This window comes from Macrobrachium rosenbergii, chromosome 4, assembly GCF_040412425.1.
Source record: "Macrobrachium rosenbergii isolate ZJJX-2024 chromosome 4, ASM4041242v1, whole genome shotgun sequence".
NCBI classification, from domain to species: domain Eukaryota; kingdom Metazoa; phylum Arthropoda; class Malacostraca; order Decapoda; family Palaemonidae; genus Macrobrachium; species Macrobrachium rosenbergii.
This window is the reverse complement of record NC_089744.1, coordinates 76818968-76836016: the sequence shown is the minus strand read 5'-3', so window position 1 is coordinate 76836016 and position 17049 is coordinate 76818968. Positions and strand designations below refer to the sequence as shown.

General features: G+C 37.3%; 2 long non-coding RNA genes across 2 annotated transcripts in view; one reads left to right on the top strand and one right to left on the bottom strand.

The window, feature by feature from the left end:
• Nucleotides 1–423, top strand: part of LOC136835850 (uncharacterized) — a 3280-nt gene extending 2857 nt beyond the window's left edge. The window contains exon 2 of the long non-coding RNA XR_010852265.1: nucleotides 1–423. This exon is cut by the window's left edge and continues 52 nt beyond it. This is a non-coding gene — a long non-coding RNA (uncharacterized lncRNA).
• The window catches only part of LOC136835843 (uncharacterized), a 20446-nt gene extending 3990 nt beyond the window's left edge, over nucleotides 1–16456 (bottom strand). Inside the window, exons 1-2 of the long non-coding RNA XR_010852264.1 lie at nucleotides 14913–16456; nucleotides 14535–14626 (exon numbers count right to left, since the gene is read on the bottom strand). This is a non-coding gene — a long non-coding RNA (uncharacterized lncRNA). The remainder of the gene's footprint in view (nucleotides 1–14534; nucleotides 14627–14912) is intronic.
• Nucleotides 16457–17049: the final 593 nt, after the last annotated feature.

Here is a 17049-nt window from a genome sequence, read left to right as displayed (position 1 = left end):
TGATTCCTCGTTAAATGTAAACTATTCATAGTTAGCAGTTGACCATCTTTTTGACGGATTCAACTCTACGGGAGATTTTATGAATACCGCTATCAAGTTGTTTGTTAGAGGCATATGACAAACAAGATACTGAAAAGGCAAAAAAGTCTAAACGATGAATGTAGTATTACCATCAACTCTGAAACTGAAAGAGGCAGTTACTAGTTCTTGAATTGTTTTGAGTGAACTTAAAACAGTGTCTTTTTGTATGGATAAAATTTTTTATGCAAAACCATTTTGCTTCATTATCCGATTTCGAAGTGTTTTTAGCTTAATTTCAGTTAGTAGTTAGTTTTAAGTATATGTATGGAAATTTTTTTGATGTATGTAAGAGTATATGTATATATAAACATTTGGGAAATAAAATGAATAATATGAAGTGTGTATAACATCTCTTCTTTCCAGCTGACCAACTCCAAGCAATACAAAATAATTCACTAGAGGCTCCCCCGCTCTTTTTTTTTTTTTTTTTTATAAAACTGCGATTTAATATTATCAATTATGACATTTTTGTGTTGTTTCGCTCCATATTGCTAATGTGGAAAAATATAAACATTTATTGTGGAATATAATAAATGAGGAGTCTAAAACCCTATCACTCCCTTTACGATGGGAAAAACAATTAGAGTCAGGGAAATTTTAATACATGCCAGAATGATTGCATTTTACTGTGATTAAGCTGTCTTATTTTTTCCTACTGATAGAATTATTATGGTGTTTTTTGTGTTTTATTCGCAATTACTATACAAAACATTCTGCAGCATGCGAGATAACCATGTGCCATTAAAAACTCCTTAATTCTAAAAATTAATTCTAGAGTGTGACTACTCATCATAACTAGACAAAATATTCTTGAAATAAGAAAAAATATCAAAAGGGCTCAAAATTTACGAAAGAATTTTTTGGTGAACAGCGAAGCATAAGTCAGGGTATCTCTCGAAGTAATGCAATTTTTGGCTGGAAATATTTACTGCATTTCGATTGGCTGCCAAGACGCCTGTAACTCGAATACTGATTGGTCGCCTCTTAGTTTAGTCGGTACCATAGAGTTTATTTATACATGAAATAAACTCAATGGGTTTATCATACCTTATTTCACGTGAAAAATGAACTCTATGGGCTTATTATACCTTATTTCACATATAAAATAAACTCTATGGGTTTATCACACCATATTTCATGTGTAAATAAACTCTATGGGTTTATAATACCTTATTTCATATAAATAAACCCTAAGGTATGATAAACCCATAGAGTTTACACATGAAATATGGTATGATAAATCCACAGAGTTTATGAATTAAGGTATGACAAACCCATAGAGTTTATTTACATATGAAATAAGGTATGATAAATGCATAGAGTTTATTTATACTTGTATTATTTACACATGAAAAAGGGCATGATAAACCCATAGACTTTATTTTATATACACATGAAATAAGGTATGATAAACCCATAGAGTTTATTTACACATGAAATAAGATATGATAAACCCACAGAGTTTGTTTGCCCATGAAATAAGGCATGATAAGCCCTTAGAGTTTATTTGCATGTGAATCAAGATATGATAAACCCATAGATTTTATTGATATGGGAAATAAGGTATGACAAACCCATAGAGTTTATTTACACATGAAATAAGGTATGATAAGCCCTTAGAGTTTATTTGCATGTGAATTAAGATATGATAAACCGATAGATTTTATTGATATGGCAAATAAGGTATGACAAACCCATAGAGTTTATTTACACATGAAATAAGGTATGATAAATCCATAGAGTTTACTTACATGTGAAATAAGGTATGACAAACCCATAGCATTTATTAACAGTTTTTCAGTTTTTTTTTTTTTTTTTTTTTTACCATTTTCACTGTTTTTGACAGTGTCTACTGTTTTTGACACTTTTTCATGTTCTACTGGTTTTTGACAGTTTTTCACCTTTTTTTTTTACTGTTTTTCACAGTTTTAGAAAGTTTCACTGTTTTTTTAGTTTTACAGTTTCTCACAATTTTTTTACCTTTTCTACTGTTTTCGACAGCTTTTCACTGTTTTTTACATTTTCTATTACTTTTGGACACTTTTTTCACTGATTTTGACAGTTTTTTTTAGTTTTCTTACAGTTTTCCACTTTGTTTTAGGTTTTTTCTACTGTTTTTTTACCGTTTTTGACTTTTTAAAACAATTTTCCACTGTTTTTGAAAGTTTTTCTGTTTTTTGAAAGTTTTTCAGTTTTTGACAGTTTTTCAGTCCTTCACAATATTCCCTTGTATCCCCGGGAGATACTATAGCCTTGAGTGTTTTTGGGGGGACAAACAGACTTTTGTTTCTAACTGTGAAAAATGCACTCTTCGCAAGAAATTGATCAACATGGAAGGAAAATGGCCATAGTTGGACATTTGACTGTATTTCGGCCATATTGCAGGTGGGCAAAAAAGGCCTAAGGCTAATTACTAGGGTGATTTTTGCGGGACAAATGGTTTCAAACTGTGAAAAATGCAGTTTATTGGCAAGCAAATGATCAACATGCATGGAAAATGGTCATAGTTGGACCTTTTGATTGTATTCCAGCTATATTACAGTGGGGAAAAAAGCCAAAAAGTAAGGCTATAGCCTTGGGTGTTTTTTGGGGTTCTGGGCAGTCAAAGCCAGCCCTATGAGAGCTGAAAATCAGCTCAGTGATCTGGTTAAACTACTTTAATAATATAATAATAATAATGGGCGGTCAAAAGAGCTTTTCTTTCAAACTGTGGAAAATGAAGTCTACTGGCAAGCAATAGATTAACATGCATGGAAAATGGCCATAGTTGGACATTTGTTTGCAATCCAGCCATATTACGGAGGCTACAACCTTAGGTGTTTTTTGGGGGTCAAACAGACTTTTCTATCAAACCTTGAAAGAAAACTCAGGTTGACCCCCAAAAAACACCCAAGGCCGTAGCCTAACTATTTGGGCCTTTATTTTGTCACCCTACAATATGGCCGGAATGCAATTATAAGTCCAACTATGGCCATTTTCCATGATTGTTGACCAATTGTTTGCCAATAGACTGCATTTTTTACAGTTTGTGGGTCAGAAAGACTTTTCTTTCAAACTGTGAAAAATGCAGTCTATTGGCAAGCAATAGATCAATATGCATGGAAAATGGCCATAGTTGGACATTTGATTGCATTCCGGTCATATTACAGGGGGTCAAATGGGCTTTTCTTTCAAACGTAATAAATGAGTTGTACTGCAAAATATGTGAAAGCCATGTGGCATCTAATCTAAAATATTTTCTTAATTAAACAGTAAATTCTTGTCAATATAATTCTAGAGTGCCATTAGTCATCATAACCAAACAGATATAAAAAATTCTTGAAAAAAGGAAAAATATCAAAAAGGCAACTTTTTGGTGAACAGCAAGGCATAATTCGGGGTCTCTCTCGAAGTAACGCAATTTTTGCCGGGAAATATTTAATGCGTTTCGATTGTAACTCGAATTCTGATTGGTCGTCTCTTATGTGTTACTATGGCAACGTAATGGTTACACAGACCACTCAAAAGAAAAGCTATTTCTTTTCAAGATGGGAAAACGAATAAAATTTCATTCAATCGTAAATAAAACCACAATATATTTTTGTGTATATTTATATATGTGAAGATTAGTATAGATCTTTTAAGAGGTGCAAAATAATGAGCAGGAGGACAGGTACTGCTACTTTATTCAGAATGCAGGCCGCTTATAACGTCACACAGAGGAATACAATTGAATTTAGGTGACCTGGGGTCAATTGCTCTTGGTAATAATTACAATGGATAAATACAAATAATGTAAATAGTGAGTTCACAAGAATTGACATAACATTCTAACACATGTGCAAAAGAAGCAGATACAAATGAATTAGTAATACATTCATATTTATACAGGAAAGATAAGGCTGATTTTGCTTGACCCGATCCTATAGGAGCGGTATTGAAGAAAACGGGTGGTTCATCATAGAAAACTCGCTCAGCAGGGACTTTACAAATGCAGCGGTAGGCAATCAGAGATTAGCCTATCAAGGGAGATCCTCCCCTGTCAGCTCCTCCCGGAGGTCTGAACCCAGATCCTCGACCCTTACACCATGCCGCTCGAGGACCTGATCAGGACGGCGCAGCGGCTGACGGACTCCGCAAGGGCAGCGAAGCGGGCATCCACGCCCGCACACCCCATCAGTTCCCTCCAGCCGGAGGATAACGCAGAGGAGGAGATAAGCGCCGTCACCAGAAGGCGGCCAGCGTACCACTACAAGAAAAACCCACCGGTATGGCAAGGACGCCTGGAACTGCCAACCCCCCTACTCTTTCGCCCATCCAAAAAACGGGGGCGGTGGCGGCCAACAGAACAGGCCGCCACGGCAGCAGAGGAACCCAGGAGCTCAAAACCATTAGGCTTCTACATCCGCAACACCGTCTCCGGCAGGATGATGTTGGTCGACACCGGGGCTGTTCGATCAGTGTTCCCGCCATCCATCCAAGGAGGACTGCAAACGCCCGCCGGACCTGGCTGCCTTCCTGACGGCCCCCAATGGGTCCTGCATCCTCTCCTACGGGACCAGGCTCCTATCGATCTCCATCCTTGGCCGGAGATATACATGGAACTTCATCGTTGCGGACGTAAGGACCCCACTCCTGGTCACGGATTTCCTCGCCCACTTCGGGCTGGTAGTCAACGTCGGTCGCAAGCGTCTCCTAGACACCGACTCCTGCCAGTTCCTCCCCCCGGCACCGAGACCCAGCGTGCCTACCATCTGCTCCGTCGCCCCACACCAGTATGCCCAGCTGCTGAAGGAGTTCCCCGACATTTTCAAGCCTGAACTGCGCCAGGTACCCGGGGCCCCGGCAAAGCACGGAATCTACCACCACATTAAGACGAAGGGCCCCCCAACACACTCAAAGTCCTGGAGGCTTCCCCCTCGGCGCCTTCAGGAGGCCAGGGACGCTTTCGCCGAGATGGAGCAGATGGGCATATGCAGGAAGGCCTCCAGCCCGTGGGCCTCTCCCCTCCACATGGTGCAGAAACCAGACAGCTCCTGGAGACCCTGCGGCGATTACAGGTGGCTCAACCTCGCAACTGAACCAGATCACTACCCTCTGCCAAACAAGCAAGATCTCACGGCCTCCTTTCACGGGGCCAAAATATTCTCTAAATTAGACCTTTTGAAATCTTACTTCCAGGTACCAGTTGCTCCAGAGGATATCCCCAAAGCCACCATCATCACGCTCTTTGGGTCCTACATCTTCGCCTTCTCCACCTTCGGCCTGAGGAACGCGGGGGAAACCTTTCAGAGGCTGATGGACAGCATCCTGGCGGACCTGAACTTCTGCGTCTGCTACGAGGACGATATTCTAATTTTTTCCAGATCCCCCAAAGAGCACCTGCACACATCCGGGCCATCCTGCAGCGTTCGACAAATGCACCTTCGGCGTCCGTCCACTCGCATCAAAAGTCGCAGCCGTCACCAGGTTCCCCACCCCTACCTCCGTCAAGGCTGTACAGGAATTCCTCGGGATGGTCAACTACCACAGGAGGTTCATCCCTAGGGTTGCACACACCATGGCCCCCAACGGAGATCCTGAAGGGGACCCGACCAGCAGCAGGCCTTCTCCCTGACGAAGGCCGACCAGCAGCAGGCCTTCTCCCTGACGAAGGCTGCCCTCGCCGAGGCAACTGCCTTGGCCCACCAGGACCCCAACGCCCCCCTCCAGTTGACGATGGATGCCAGCAACGTCACCTGTGGGACCGTCCTGGAGCAGATCATCACCGGTGCCCCCCAGCCTATCGCCTTTTTCAGCTTAAAGTTCAGCCCACGGAGGCCTGCTACAGCACCTTCGACAGGGAACTCTGCGTAGTGTATTGGGCGGTACGTCACTCCGGGGTCACCACTTTAAGAGGTGCAAAATAATGAGCAGGAGGACAGGTACTGCTACTTTATTCAGAACGCGGGCCGCTTATAAAGCGCCGTGCGGACGTCACACAGAGGAATACAATAGAATTTAAGTGACCTGAGGTCAATTACTCTTGGCAATAATTACAATGGATAAATACAAGCAATGTAAATAGTGAGTTCACAAGAACTGACATAACAACATTCTAACACATGTGCAAAAGAAGCAGATACAAATGAATTAGTAACAGATACATATTTATACAGGAAAGATATGGCTGATTTTGCTTGACCCGATCCTATAGGAGCGGTATTGAAGAACAGGGTGGTTCATCATAGAAAACTCGCTCAGCGGGGACTTTACAATCTCTTAAATACCTTCGCTAAAATTTATCCTACAAGGTTTATTTATTAGTGTATTGGCGACTGCTAAGTGTCGTCTGCTCTTCGAGGGCGTGACCTCAAGCTATGGCACAGTATGGCCAATCAGAATTAGAATTAGGGTTATTTTTACCGGACCAATTGAAAAGCAGTATATTTTTCCCGCTCAAATCAACAGTACATCGTGGGTTCCTCTCACTTTATGCGTTGCTGTTCGGGAGAAATTGAAACTCGATTTATTAGCATTTGTTAATGTTTACTTTTTTTTTTTTTTACTAAATTTCTCATGTTTATTTCGATCTTTTTGTCTCTTGAACCATCACAGCGATTTTGTATAGAAAATTTTGATAGACTGGGTAAGTGAATTTTTTTTATACATTCATAACATTTATAATCCTTTGCAATGGATTTGCAACATGTTGGAATTTATCTTACTGGGTTAAATAAACTTATCTATGAAAAATAAGTACCATTATGTTAAAATAAAAAAGGAAACAGAAATTTTAATACACAGCAGGACTATTGCTGTGTATCGCAATTATATAATCTGTTTAATTTAGGATCTATTCATAACTGCAATTATAAAACGTAGTAATAACTTGTACTGCAGACTATGGGAAAGCCATGTGGTATCCAAGCTCATTAATTCTCTTAATTAAATTGTAAATTATTGCCAAAACAATTATTCTGGAGACTTAAGTAGCCATCACAAACAAAGAAAAAAAACATTGAAAATAAAAAAAAGCCTCAAAATTCACGAGATGGAATTTTTTTGGTGAACAGCAACGCACCAGCATAGGTGTTGCCTTGGCAACGTAATGTTAACGCAGGGCACTGAAATTAAAAATTATTGATTTTTTGAATAAGAAAATAAGAATAAAATTCCTTGCAAGCATTTCCTTCCATAGCTAGGATAAAAATGTATTCAATTTATATACAAGAATACTGGGAGAAATTGTGTAAATATCAGTAAATACCATCACTAAAATATTCTCTCAAACGTTTATTTTTAGTGTACGGGCAATATTGTAGAGTCGTCAGCTTTTCAATGGCGTTACCTTAAGTTATGGCAACAATGAAGTCTCATTTGTAATTACACTTGCGTTAAGAACTTCCCGTTTACGTAAAAGAAGTTATCACTTGCCTAATGCCATCATAATTATAAGTAGTTTCCGCTGTTTCTTAATTTAATAATACGTGGATGTATAAATCATACCAAAAACTGCAAAAGAAATTTCCATGTTAGTGACATCTGGCAACCTTTTCGTAAGTAGTCAAATGCTGCTAGTTCCTTGAATTATTAATTGCAACAGTAGTTGCAATGACGTTGCGTGTTTACAATAACCGCAAGATAAAATTAAGACAACAAAGACATTGATTGCTATAATAATGACTTTCTATGCTCACCAAGTTCGTAAAAGGGTAGTTTATAGAAAAGTCGCCATTGTTTCTATAACTCGAGGTAACGCATATGAAAAGCAGACGAGGTTTTGCAGTGTTGCCAAATTATTAAAAAAAAGACGTATTGAAAAAATGTTTTACTAACGGGGATCACACACGATCTCATACTCTTTCTAATATTAAAATACAATAATTTCATATGTTAGGTTAATTTATGCTTATGACAGAAATATATTCAGTGTTCTATTCAAGCAATAAAATAGACTTTTTCTTGAAATAGCAATAAAATAATTCCAGTGGTGTTTGTAAACTGGTTACCATGGTAACAGCTATAAAACAACCAATCAGAGCTAGATTTAGGGTTATTTTCACGGGCCAATCGGAACGCATTATATATATATATATATATATATATATATATATATATATATATATATATATAATATATGTTTATATATATATATATATATATATATATATATTTATATATATATAACCATATAATAACTATAAAACAACCAATCAGAGCTAGATTTATTATTTTCATAATCATATATATATATATATATATATATATATATATATATATATATAATATATATATATATATATATGGTAATAATTCTGTTCTCATAAAACAATCTCAATCAAGAAGAGAAGAGGAATTTATAGAAATTCATTTCTCGCTATAATGGGTTATTTCCACAATAACTGGCTAGGTAACTGTTAATCATTTTGTCGATTGTTCCCTTGGTGGATTGTTGCCTCCTTTTGTTTTCTTGTTTTTCTTGTTGGCGAGTTGGCGTATGGTGTCAGACTTCGCCAGTCAGGTCCAGGACAGCAGCAGGTCATTCTTCTGGACGTGATGGTTGTTGTATACTCTGTCGTGGTGTCCATTGTGGAACTGTGTCTGAGGACGTGATGGTTGATGTATCAGCTGTTTATATATAGTTTTTATATGCTGTTTGTTTTTTTATATACTGTTGCTAGTGTTATTCATGATATTCTGCTGCCTGTGTACTGTTATGATTCTTTTGCATTTAATAATGTGAATTTTATGTTGCTGTCTTGTAAGTTTGTTGATTTGGTCATTTAAGTTTTTTCTCTCCTGGACCTGACTCATTGTAATTTTGTAAATAAATTAATATTAACTATTCTGCTCCTCCCTCCTTTGTTTGTCACCTCTCGTCATCATTACAGCCCAATTGCTTGTTTATTTTAAAGAACCTGTCGATCTCAGTGGATTCCGTTCTCAGCCCCTTGGTGGTGTTGCTATCCACTCTGCTGGCCGCGAGTTCGAATCTCCGACCGGCCAATGAAGAATAAGAGGAATTTATTTCTGGTGATAGAAATTCAAATAATGTTATTCGGATTCCAAATTTTTCTGTTCCCATTGTGGGGACTGTTAGGAACAATCATTTGTCGATTGTTCCCTTGGTGGATTGTTGCCTCCTTTTGTTTTCTTGTTTTTCTTGTTGGCGAGTTGACGTGTGGTGGATGGTGTCAGACTTCGCCAGTCAGGTCCAGGACAGCAGCAGGTCACGGCAGCAGAGCAGCAGAGAGCATTCTTTTGGACGTGATGGTTGTCGTATCGACTCTGTCGTGGGTGTCCAGTCTTGTGGAACTGTGTCTGAGGACGTGATGGTTGCTGTATCAGCTCTGTTTAGTTGTCCTGCAGTTTTAATGTTTATGCTGTTTGTTTTTTTTTATATACTGTTGCTAGTGTTATTCATGATATTCTGCTGCCTGTGTACTGTTATGATTCTTTTGCATTTAATAATGTGAATTTTATGTTGCTGTCTTGTAAGTTTGTTGATTTGGTCATTTAAGTTTTTTTCTCTCCTGGACCTAACTCACTTGTAATTTTTGTAAATAAATTAATATTAAGGTAACTTTTTGGTTTTGTTCTGCTCCTCCCTCCCTTGTTTGTCACCTCTCGTCAGTCATTACAGCCCAATTGCTTGTTTATTTTAAAGAACCTGTCGATCTCGAAAAGCGAGATCGTAATATTGGCGACCTTGCCAGGATTGGTTCTGTTTTGGCTGGCGGGGGTGTGGCAGCATCAGGGGAGAGTATTTTGATTGTAAAAAAAAAAATTATGGTAATTTTTTTTCTGTTAGGTGGGGATGTGTTAGGAACAATCGTTTGTCGATTGTTCCCTTGGTGGATTGTTGCCTCCTTTTGTTTTCTTGTTTTTCTTGTTGGCGAGTTGACGTGTGGTGGATGGTGTCAGACTTCGCCAGTCAGGTCCAGGACAGCAGCAGGTCACTACAGCAGAGCAGCGGAGAGCATTCTTTTGGACGCGATGGTTGTCGTATCGACTCTGTCGTGGGTGTCCAGTCTTGTGGAACTGTGTCTGAGGACGTGATGGTTGCTGTATCAGCTCTGTTTAGTTGTCCTGCAGTTTTAATGTTTATGCTGTTTGTTTTTTTTATCTACTGTTGCTAGTGTTATTCATGATATTCTGCTGCCTGTGTATTGTTATGATTCTTTTGCATTTAATAATGTGAATTTTATGTTGCTGTCTTGTTAGTTTGTTGATTTGGTCATTTAAGTTTTTTTCTCTCCTGGACCTGACTCACTTGTAATTTTTGTAAATAAATTAATATTAAGGTAACTTTTTGGTTTTGTTCTGCTCCTCCCTCCCTTGTTTGTCACCTCTCGTCAGTCATTACAGCCCAATTGCTTGTTTATTTTAAAGAACCTGTCGATCTCGAAAAGCGAGATCGTAATAGTAACCAAAAAATTGTTTCTTAGCCATGTAAAATAAATCTAATCCTTCCGGCCAGCCCTAGGAGAGCTGTTAATCAGCTCAGTTGTCTGGTTAAACTAAGGTATACTTAACTTTGCGTTCCGATTGGCCCGTGAAAATAACCCTAAATCTAGCGCTGATTGGTTGTTTTATAGTTGTTACCATGGTACCCAGTTGACAAACACTACTGGAATTATTTAAAGAAAAAATCTATTTTATTGCTTGAATAGAACACTGAATATATTTCTGTCATAAGCATGAATTAACCTAACATATGAAATTATTGTATTTTAATATTAAAAAGAGTAAGAGACTATGTGTGATCCCTGTTAGTAAAACATTTTTTCAATAGGTCTTTTTTTAATATATATTATTATAAGGTGTTATATATAACCATTTTACAAGTGTTTATATGTCTCTGAAAATTTTGATGTTTTTCTTGCAGATCTGTCATTTGGTTGTGAAGATGTAATTTTAAAATGTCTTTTTCTTACAGATAAATTGTATATCATGTAATCTTACAATGTCTTGATATGTTTTTCCCATTTGTTTAATACATGAAATTGAACGACGAAATCCTAGCGTATTTTTGGTGTTAGCACCAAACAGAGAGAGAGAGGTTGAGATTCTTATCAGGTCACTACATCCTGTTTACCCAAGTGTGTGAAGGAAGGCAAAAGGACCCCTCTTATCTTATCATGATGAGTTGACAGCTATCGGCGAGTTGCCTATTGTACATTCATCATGTGTGTCTAACCCGTATTTATCAGCTGTGTCTGTGCTTATTCTTTTCGTAATCTGAGAAAGAGAGAATGAGGAACAGTAAGAGAGTTGAGGAGGACATCTTGACAGCCAGCCAGTTTTGGGTCTAAAAGCGCTTCCTTCTGTTTGTTCAGCTGTGTGAGTCTCCCAGGAAATGTCAATTAGAGATAAGGCGCTCGAAACTCCAGCTGTGTATGTATTCTATACACACACATGTATACTTGTATGTATGAATGTATGTATACTTTATGTATCATGTATTCTGGGAGAGCTTGTTGGAGTTAAAAGTGCAGTGCTGATCCAGAGTCAGTCAGTCAGGAACAGAGCTTGCTGGAAATAAGTCCTCTCTTTCTCCCTCTCTCAATAATCCCATTCACATATATAAGGGTTACTGATGGTTTAGTGTTTGTAAAAGTGCTGATGTTAAAACTCCAAACACTACTGGGTGTGTTAATTTTGTAAAAGGTGATTTGAAGTAATGTTTTGTGCAAGCATTGTGAAAGGTGTGTAATGGTGTAATAATTACGAAAGGTAAAGTGAAGTCTACTGATTTTTGTTATGTTAAGAGTTAAAGTGATGTTTTAGGTGAAAGAGAATTATTATTTTGATAAGAGATGAACATATCTCTTATTGTGAGTTCTAATGTGTCTTGCTGCTAATTATGTATATGTGTATAGGTCTTTATTACTTGGCAGTGTTGTCTATGAGAAAGTCTTAGAAAGATGTGAGTTTAATCTTCTTTTTAAACGAGAAATGATTTTTTGAAAGATTGATATAATCTTTAAGCATATTTTGGAGGTTGGTATATTTCCATTTTTGCATATTTCATTCTTATATGTCTGTGTTATCATATTACTAAAATTTTATAATTACTGTGTTTCAAAGTTTGTGCTGGTGATTTCTTAACATTTTGTTAGTGCCTAGTTATTATTGAGATTTTAGAAAATATTTATGTCGATTCCAGTCAGTAATATTTTGGTGAATGTTTGTGTTTAATTATTCAGATATATGCTTAAAACTTGAGTGATAGTTAATGGTTTGAATCTTACCTAACCAAATTGCTTTCTTAATAAATTAAAGTTTTGTGAATTAAACTTGATTAAGAAATACTTAAATCTTACACTGTTGTCAATTATTAGTAAATCTTTGAGATTGTGAACTCTGCATATAACTTTTTGAACTTAGAAATAAACCTGTTTGTTTTGTAAAGTTTTTTAAAACACAGCGTTTCATTTTGACCACCAGTAATTAGAGACATTATTGAATGTGTACAAGGTAAGTGATGTATCTGTTTGTTCACCTGAGACTTATCGAGGTAAAATAGAACCAGAGAGACAGATAGTGTTTGTTGAAGTGATACCCATTTTCCACTAGTCTGGATATAACTTAATAATTATTGCCTCACCCATAACTTGATAAAGTTAATCATTGATTTTCTCAAGTGATAAGTAATTTTATGGGATCACTGTACCTTTAGAAATTCAGTCAAACTCTTTGTTACTAAAATTTTAGTGTTTCAAGTATCTGGTTGATGTGAGGTAACTTTTGGTATTATTATTTGTGTAATAACCAGGTGCTTGATCACTTCGTGACAATATATATATAATATATATATATAATTATATATATATATATATATAATATATAATATTATAATATATATATTTATAATAAATATATATTTTGTATATTATATATTATATATATTAAATATATATATATATATTATAAATCTTTGAGATTGTGAACTCTGCATAAACTGTTGAACTTAATAAACCGTTTGTTTAAAGTTTTTAAAACACAGCGTTTCAGTATGACCACCAGTTTAGAGACATTATTGAATGTGTACAAGGTAAGTTATATAAGTGATAAATGAGACTTATCGTGGGGACATAGAACCAGAGAGACAGATAGTGTTTGTTAAGTTCATACCCACTCCAGTTGACGTAAATAATTGATAATTGATGGCTCAATGGTTTAAATCAACTTGAGTTTCTGAATAGGCTTTTAAGTTTTATGGGATCACTGTCCCTTTACGATTCCAAACTCATTTATCACTTATATAAATTCCCTTGATGCGACAATTCTCCAACGGAGATATACCGAGGTAGCGTGAATTTCGATATTATATATATATATATTGTAGCTATCATATTGTATATAAATCATATATAAAAATTTCATATATATATATATATATATATATATATATATATATATATATATATATATATATATATATATATATATATATATATATATATGTATCATATGTACACGAACCAAACTAATAGCACATCGTGAGTTCCTCTCACTTTTTATGTCTTGCGATGTGGAAAAAAGTGAAGTTTATGAGCTTTTTTGTCAGTATTTGCTTTCAAGTAAAGAGAACTTTATTAACATTAACTTGCAACGTAACTGAGAAAACTCTAGTGATTTTATATACAGAAAATTTTGATAGTTTAATTTCAATAAATGTACGAATTATTTTACGTTAATCATTGTAGTAAATGTAAATTTTCTCGTATGATTTTGCAACACGCTGGAATCATTTGAGGTAAAAAACTAAACACTGTTTATTGCAGAATTGTTCATTGGTACCAAATTTCGTTTGTAATGCAAAAAGTTTGCAATAATGAACGGTCCTGGAGAGGAAAACGGAGGAAAGGGGCGCAGGAAAGTTTTTGTTTATGATTCACCTGGCTTTATGCTGGCACGGGCTCTTGTTCACAGAGCAGCCCAGCCCGTAAGTCATTCGATGATGTGGAAATTCAGGTATGGTTGTAGATGAATGATTATATTTGTAAATGCCAATACGATTGGAGTCTGGGAGATGTAAGAGAGGGGGTGACGGGCTCCCTAGATGAGAGAGAGAGAGAGAGAGAGAGAGAGAGAGAGAGAGAGAGAGAGAGGAATGGTGGAATGGGAGGAGTTGGGAGAGGCAACAGAAAAATATAATTGAATAAAATACCAATTAGAATTTAAGATAAAATTTAAAAAAATTAATTGCTGCACAGGAAATCGAATAACCAGGCATCCCTGTGGTTTGCACGCGTATTTGTGCACTGTTACTTTAGCATGGACACCAGGAGGAGGACGAGGAGGGTTATAAGGCTCAGGGAAAGAGGCAGGCAAAGGGGAGAAAAGGAGAGAAGGTGAGGATTGGATGAAGGGAGAAGGTGAGGAGTAGAATGGAAGAGGAGGGGCAGGATGGGAGGGAGAAGAAGGACCTGAAAAAACGTAAAGGATCTGGAGCATAATAATCAACCGGAAGATACCATACATACCTAGATCAACTGGAGAGGGGTGGATCCTTTAAATGTTCATAATGCTTTTGAACTGGGGCGCCCAGATTTAGAGCTGACACATCTTCCTCCACCTGTAATATAAGATTGTTAGTCAGGAGGAGTTAATGGGATTCTGGTTGAGTAGTTGCAGAGTTCTGCCTTCATTCCCCAGTAAGCTGGGTTTAAAATAATAAAACCAATATTGTCTTTTAATGAAGTCATCAGTTTCTTGAATGCCTGGGGTGATGGTGAAATCTCCTCTCAGGTTAGGTTTGGCTGAAAGGTTGAGAATAGGGTTACTTGTTTCTGCTGCAGCTACCTTGGCATAAGACGTTTCTAAAGTAACGACACGAAATTGTTTTGTGTGAGATATCTTACGTGTTACCAGTGTCCATGGTTTTTATTCTGGGTGGGAGGATCTTCAGATTACGCAGCAGTCGCGCTTTGGTCAGGTGCCGGGTCCTCGCACCGGATGCCGAATGTAAAAAGATCGTTGCATGAGTCGCCAGGATCATTCCCGGCTTCCGTCTGGTTGTCTCACGAGTAGGGTGCCGGAAGAAGAGAGAGGAAGAGAAAACCTATTAGAGGACATTTTCTTCTAAGAAACGATACGTACTCAGAAAAGATCACAAAAAAAATAAAGGCCCCTGACAACTCAAAAAACTATTTCAATTACCAGCAAAGCCACCTTGTTGAGAAAGTCTACGTTCTTTCCACACCCCATTTCACACAATCGCCAACGTATTTCTCCGAAGGGTAAAACAACTTCGGAGAAATATCACTATGATAGCACAGTCTGTCACTAGTTGATTAGGGCACTATAAACTACGGACAGCAGTAGGAGAGCACGAGGCAACCTCCAGTGCGGAACTGCAGAATAGGCTTATCAGTCGGTATATAAAGGTTTAAGGGTCCCAGGTTGCTGGTGGGAGAGGAGCTGAATTTTGATTGGTTGTTAGGTGATTAGTGCCCCTCATGGTTGCGTCCATCTCCACGTGCGGACGTTGGAGATAGGTAGGGTGGTTGTACTGGATGAAATGCAAGCAGTCGCAAAGCAACAGACGAATATGCATGGAAAATAACAATATATGGACATTTGCTTGGAATATGGCCATGTTGCAAGGAAGGCAAAAGACTGACCTCACAATATTGCCAAAACAGTCAGGAGATTTTCATGGGTCAGCCGAATTTTTCCTCCAAACTAGGTAAAACTCAATCTCTTTCAAAGTAAATGAAGAATATGCATATAATATTGGTACACATGGAGACTTGCTTGCAATACGATCATGATGAAAGCAAAGCAGAAATGGTCCTGAAGGGTCCTTGCGTACTTTTTTGGGATTAATCAGAATTTCAATCAGACATTATGCAGTTTATTACAAAGGACTTGATGTATATGCATGCAAACTTATAATATATGGAGATCTGCTTGCAATGCGGCCATACTGCAAGCAAGGCAAAATGGCCAAAAATGGCTTGAATAGCAAGACTATAGTCTTGTGCTTTTCATGCAAGTCAATGGGACTTTGCCTTCAAATTGGATGGAATGCAATGTTTCAAAGCAGTTGACGAATATGCATGCAACATTGCAAAATATGGACATTTGCTCTACACTACCGAGTTGCAAGCATGGCAAAAACAACCAAAAAATGGCCTGAGTAGCAAGGGTATTGTCTTATTTTTTTATTGTAAATCAACAGGACTTTGCCTTCAAACTGGATGAAATGTAGTCCTTTGCAAAGCAACTGGTAAATACAAGTGCAAAATTACAATATAAGGAGATATGCTTGCAATATGGCCACGTTGCAAGCAAGGCGAAAATGGCCAGAACCTTTTCCATTCCCCACTTACTATTAGGATATTACCTTGCAATTTACTCTCAGGTTAAAAGGCAGGAAATCAAAGCTGACGGTTCTCACAAACAAAATCTCTCTCTCTCTCTCTCTCTCTCTCTTCTCTCTCTCTCTCTATTCTGACTCTTGCTCATTGACCCAAGAGACCTTCATGTTGAAATAGAGTAACGCTTTTGTGAATTTGGGAGTTTGAAATTTAGCATCGCATTTTGTGAACCCTAACAGTGTTTCCCTGGAAGACAACATAGAAATTAAGAGTTTTCGTTCCATCCAAATAAATGGAGAGCAACAAAGACCACCCAGTTCCATTTGTAAGCAGATTATTCCTTCCCTTTCGCTGGGAAAATAACATATGCAGAGTACATCATATATCATTTTAAAGACACGGACTGCATATTAGTGGTTTGTTTCCAGCGAGTTAATTTTGGGAGTTAATTTTACAAAATCCCGTTATTCAAGATGAAAAATATTAAAATGGAAAATAGGATGGGGTCCGTCTCTAATAATTATTAAGTACATGCTGGTGTTGCTAAATTTATTCTGTGAGAGAGACGCACAAGCTTCATATGTCATTTCAACGTAATAAAATTGTAAAATATATTCATCTTATTTTTAATACGTATCCGTTTCATCCTCCACAAAATATAATAAAATTCACAAAC